This window comes from Amaranthus tricolor, chromosome 1 (assembly GCF_026212465.1).
Source record: "Amaranthus tricolor cultivar Red isolate AtriRed21 chromosome 1, ASM2621246v1, whole genome shotgun sequence".
NCBI lineage: Eukaryota > Viridiplantae > Streptophyta > Magnoliopsida > Caryophyllales > Amaranthaceae > Amaranthus > Amaranthus tricolor.
The window spans coordinates 32,689,800-32,695,420 of NC_080047.1; the positions used below are offsets into that span (position 1 = coordinate 32,689,800).

General features: G+C 29.0%; 1 long non-coding RNA gene across 1 annotated transcript; it reads left to right on the forward strand.

The window, feature by feature from the left end:
• The first annotated feature begins 3,735 nt into the window (after window positions 1-3,735).
• On the forward strand, window positions 3,736-4,386 carry LOC130796817 (uncharacterized). Its single transcript, XR_009038762.1, has 3 exons — window positions 3,736-3,850; window positions 4,050-4,167; window positions 4,274-4,386. It is a non-coding gene; the product is annotated as an uncharacterized LOC130796817 (long non-coding RNA).
• Window positions 4,387-5,621: the final 1,235 nt, after the last annotated feature.

Below are 5,621 nucleotides of genomic sequence, written 5' to 3' on the forward strand. Positions count from 1 at the left end.
TTATCATTTTCAAAAACTCAAGAAAGTGAATAGTCTACCACACCTCCCATTTTAATGTTGGCAATTAATCCCTCATCCCATGATATTTCTGGTGGAAATTCATATCATCCTTATTTAATAATGACAAAGATACTGAGTTTTCTGCAAAAATTTTCTTCCATAATTTCTCTTTTTCGCCCTCCATTTACTTATCATTTTGATGTTTTCTATGAAAGGATGTGATTTTTGGTTAATATAGGTTGAAAAAACTTTTAAATGTCAAAACTAAGATGTTGTTAACATTGCATTGTACTTCTATTAGGTATTTCTGTAGGACGACATACTAGCTTGCTGCTGAATATTGCTTTGAATGCTTACTATCCTGGTCTCAATGTTAGTAGTTTTACCACTTTATAGGAACACAAGAATCTACCAGTGCAAAACAATTAATTAAGGAGCACCATAAAAGTAAAACCCAAACTCCATGATGCTCATGGAACACACATATTACTGAATCTAATCCCTGTTAAAATGTGAGCATCTATAATCACCCAAATCATTTCCGAATCTGATCCCTGTGCTTCCATAAAATCCTCCACAACCTACATATTCTCATATGAACAATAAACTAAATGATGAATATCTAAGCAACATTATGAAGTAGTGAGGCTTCATTAAGAAACGCACTCTACTGCCAATTAATATTTCAAGGGTAATCTCAGCATATGGCGTTCACACAAAGGGAATAAGATTCTTGCATCAAAGTGTTCCATCACGCTTTCCTAAGATATGGTTCTCATAACGAACCACACATATACGTGCCAGAATGTTGTAAACAAGGATGAGAGTCCTCAAAGTAACACAAGCTTAGAACAAGATATTTAGAGCAGATTCCATCAGAGAATTCAGTTTCAAATGAGGGAAAAATAGTTTCTCAGAGATATCATTCACTTAGTTTAATACATGGAACTTTTTATTTTTTATATTTGTTCATTACTAATTAAAATTTAATTAGTGATGGTAGTAATTTGAAAAAATATCTACGATAATTAGAAACTTGTTATTTCGTAACGTGGTTATGAATCGTAACAAGTAACGTAAACTTTGGAGGTAAAACTTAAAATTGAGCAACTACTGATAACAGTTCGAGAAAATTTTAATTATTACCCGAGCATATTATTTAACCATGATGTGAGTAAATTAAATATTTCATACACATATACAAGTGATTTTTAAACATGAAGTACAAGTTACATAACTTGTTATATATACAACAAATTTTATCCAAACTTTAAACTATCTTAGATAAACCTTTCCTACACTATAATAGACCAAAATGAGACAAAAAATCACCTCCAAAACAGCCCCAAACAGCAGCCCCATTGCTGTACCCCTACCCCTCTTTTTAGTCTTTGTACACATACATACTCAAGCAAATTGTTCTATTCAAAACCCTTTTTGTTCTACCCAAAGCTTGTGCATCATTACAAGCATGCAAGAGGAAAATAGTGGAAGCAAATACACATTATTTCTTGACCATTTTATTCAGCAATAATCCCCAACAAATTTCTCTCAAATTCATCCAAGAACAAACACTAGAATCCTTCAAGGTTTCAACTACTAAAACACCTTCTTTTCTCATTAAATCTTCTTCAAAAATCCATCTAAAACGTCTGAAAATTTATTTTTATAAACTCAAATCTCCCATAAAAATAATCTTCATTTTTAGAGCTTTCCATAGACACCAAACTTGAAGAAATACACCAAGTATAGAGTAAGTTATGTTTATTTCTTTATTCCACTATTTTTTGCTAGAAGTTGTTCGTGTAAAACATTTTCTTTTTACATGAATCCTTCTATAACTAAGATCATCATTAAATGGGTAATTTATCTCTAAACTAAGAAAATCATCACTTATAAATCTATAAAAAATCAGCTATAATAGAAAATAAGAAGATGTATTTCAACAAACATATGAATTTTCTTACTTTAAGAATTTAAGTAAAATTATAGGACTTGATTAAGTATGTTGCTCAACATAATAAGTATACTCCAAATATGTTAAATCATCACAAGTATTAGTTTAACAACTCAGGAAAGTTAAGTGCATGTTAGAAATCCAAAATTATTATTGATTTTTAGATGAATGCAATATGTTTAGTTGAAGAGTTGGAGTTGAGACTTGAAGGGCAAGGACCCGAAGTTGGAACCACTTCTAAGAACGCGTAGGAGTTTACGTGGGAGCTTACGGAATAATTATATAGGCTTGAAGTCGAGGTATGTCACATGGGGTGATTTTTAAAGGATTTAAGAACAAGTTGAGAAAATTTGTGTATAAACTTGTTTTTTTTTTTTAAATAAAATTCCCAAAGAGAAGTTCTTAAATCTTGAAAAATGATGTCAAAATGATGATTTTGAATATAAGATAATTTATTACATGTATTATTATTGTGGGCATCATACATGTTAATATTATGAATTGTTGTATGTTTAAAGGCATGTTTAACACTATTTTGTGAAAGTTATTGTGATGGAAATGATTATATGAACTTTGAGAATATTTGAAATTCATTTTAAAAGTAATTTCCAGTAGCTATATATTAAGAAAATCTCTTGGATATTTTTTCGTTAAATTTATTCGTTAAATTGATATTTTAAAGGATTTTAAGGTGTTAAATATTCTTATTATAAAACATGGTATTAGATAAACTCTTGATCATCAAAACTAATTAATAAAACCATATTATAATTTCTCCAACAAAATTTGGCCAGAATATATTTAGTTTGGAATTTTTCATGATTTTTGAGTAATTGTTAAATTGTTTATTGGTAAATTGTAAAATAGTAAAATATAAAATAATTACAAAATAAAAACATATGGATTTGAAATTTTTATCACATACTCATATGGATAGTAACTGAAATTGGTAAAAGTTTGGGAAGATTTTGTTGATGTTTAAGGACCTTACTAATTTATGCTCGGTTATTAATAATCACTAAGTTAGAAAACGGTAAAATATAAAATAAATATTAAATGACCTATATTGGATATAAAAATTTTATGAGAAACCTATATAAACAGTAGATACATGTACATAAATTTTTATAGATTTTCATGATCATATATGGACTTAAATAAATTTTATTCGGTTTATCGGTAAAATAACGATATTAATTATTAAAAATACCCCACATGATTTTTAATGGTTATTTAAAAATTTATACCCTTTAAAATAGCTTCTGGAACATCATAGAATATTTATAATATTTTATTTGGACTCAAATAATTTTAAACCTATTTTATTCTATATATCGATAAAATGTCTATACAAAATAATAAAACTTCATACATGACTTTTATAAGTTTGAATGACCTAATAAACATGTTATATGACTTTTGGAACTTTGGTATAATTTGATGAAGCTAATTATTAATTATTTACCAATTTATCAAATTAATAAAAACTTGTTTAATTATTAAAAGGTGTAATATTGATAATTAAATTTGAGTAAAAATAGAACTATATAAAAAAAAGTTAGGGAAATTATCAATGGTGCCCTTGTACTATTGAAAAATTACAATGGTACCCAACTGCATTTCAGTGGTACCCCCCAATTATATGGTAATTACAACCGTGACCTTAATGATGAATTTTCCGTTAAATGTCCGTTAAATTTGGAATTTAATCTAACCATGGTTAGTTTCTTCTTCTTCTTCCCTTTTCTCTTTCATGGCTGCTCTTCTTCCATGGCTTAATATTGCTCCATAGTTGATAGTTGATTGCTTCCCTCCTTCCTTTGGTGATTGGTGAACGCGTTTCAACTTCTCATTCTCTCTCTTCCCCTTTAGCTTAATCCCCTCTTCTAATCCGTAACTCCATTTGATTTTTTCTGTATAATAATCTCTCTTTCAACTTTCAAGTAAAAATTTGGTGAACAATTCAAAAATCTATTCTTCCTTTCTTCACTGATTCAAGACTGAATTTTGATACATGATTGAACTTCTACATTTCTACAGCTTCTTGGGTTTGCTATAAATTCTACATTTGGTAAATCTTTGTTTGTTTTAGTGATTCAAGATGAGAAATAATTTGTGGGTATTCAATGGAATGATGATGAAATTGCCCATTTTGTTGTTACTGTTTTTTCATCTACAACGTCTTCCTTGTTGTTCCATGAATTCTGAAGGTAATATTGATTGATTTGCTTCTTTAAAGCTTGATTCTTTTTGGGTAATTATGGGAATAAATTGTTAGATTAATGGGTAATTAATTAAGATGAACAATCTTGACAGGAATAGCTTTGTTGGAATTTAAAAAAATGGTGGAAGAAGATCCTTTTAATGCCCTTTCTGATTGGAATTCTGATAAAAATCATTGTTTTTGGTTTGGAGTTTATTGCTCTGATGGAAATGTTGTTATTTTGTAAGTTCTTCATTTTGATCTCTTTTCATTTTTCTGTTTATTTGCTCATGACTTTTATGCTGATTAAAATCTCAACTCACTTGCCGAATATTTTCTTAAGATTCAATTTTCAATCTTTCTTTCACTGTTCACCAAAACCATTAATGGGCAGAAGATAGTCCCATAAAAAACCAGGAACAGCTATAACATTTGGTACAAATTAATCAATTCAATCAAAATTTCAAAGATATCATCCACACAATGAATCTCAGTTTCACACTTGCTCCTGATGGAGTTGATGAAACAAGAGCAAATGTTGATGATGATAGAACTCTTCTGCATAGCTTATCAGTAGGGATTAGTCACACTAATGGCAGTATCTTCACACCTTTTCAACCAAATTTCGAGTTTCCTGATGATGGAACGGTATGCCAAAGGAGCACATACTAACCATGGAAGAAGAGCAGCCATGGAAGAAGAGCAGCCATGAAAGAGAAAAGGGAAGAAGAAGAAGAAACTAACCATGGTTAGGTTAAATTCCAAATTTAACGGACATTTAACGGAAAATTCATCATTAAGGTCACGGTTATAATTACCATATAATTGGGGGGGTACCACTGAAATGCAGTTGGGTACCATTGTAATTTTTCAATAGTACAAGGGCACCATTGATAATTTCCCAAAAATTTATAATTGTAATAGTAACCTACTGCCTCATAGTATAAAATAAGTTTAACTTAGATGGTTTATAAATTTTATGGATTTAAGACATCATTTAAATAACGGTAAATACCTATTGTCGAAAGTAATCGTAAAATCATTATAAATTTGCATAATCAATTATAATTTGATGGAACAATGTTAAATTCATTTTAAATAAGGTATTATAATGACTTGATTAATTTGGGCCTTGTTGGAGAATTAATATGTATTTTGTAAATCAATTATCGATTTTATTACCGGCAAAACTATCTTGTATTTAACAAAATAGTGTTTTATGATGATTTTGTAGACTTATGAATTATATTTTAGTTGTTTTGAATGAATTTCAAAACTTTTTAAGTTATATTTACTTTAAGAAGGATTGAAACGAGACATTTTAGTGGTTTCCTTGAAAAATCGTATTGAACTTTAATCACTTTTTGATTGGCTTTTCTTTTTTCCGATAGCAACAAAAAATCTTCGACGGATATGGGCTTTTTCGAGTATTTCGTGTTTAGTATAGTTATGGTTTTTTCG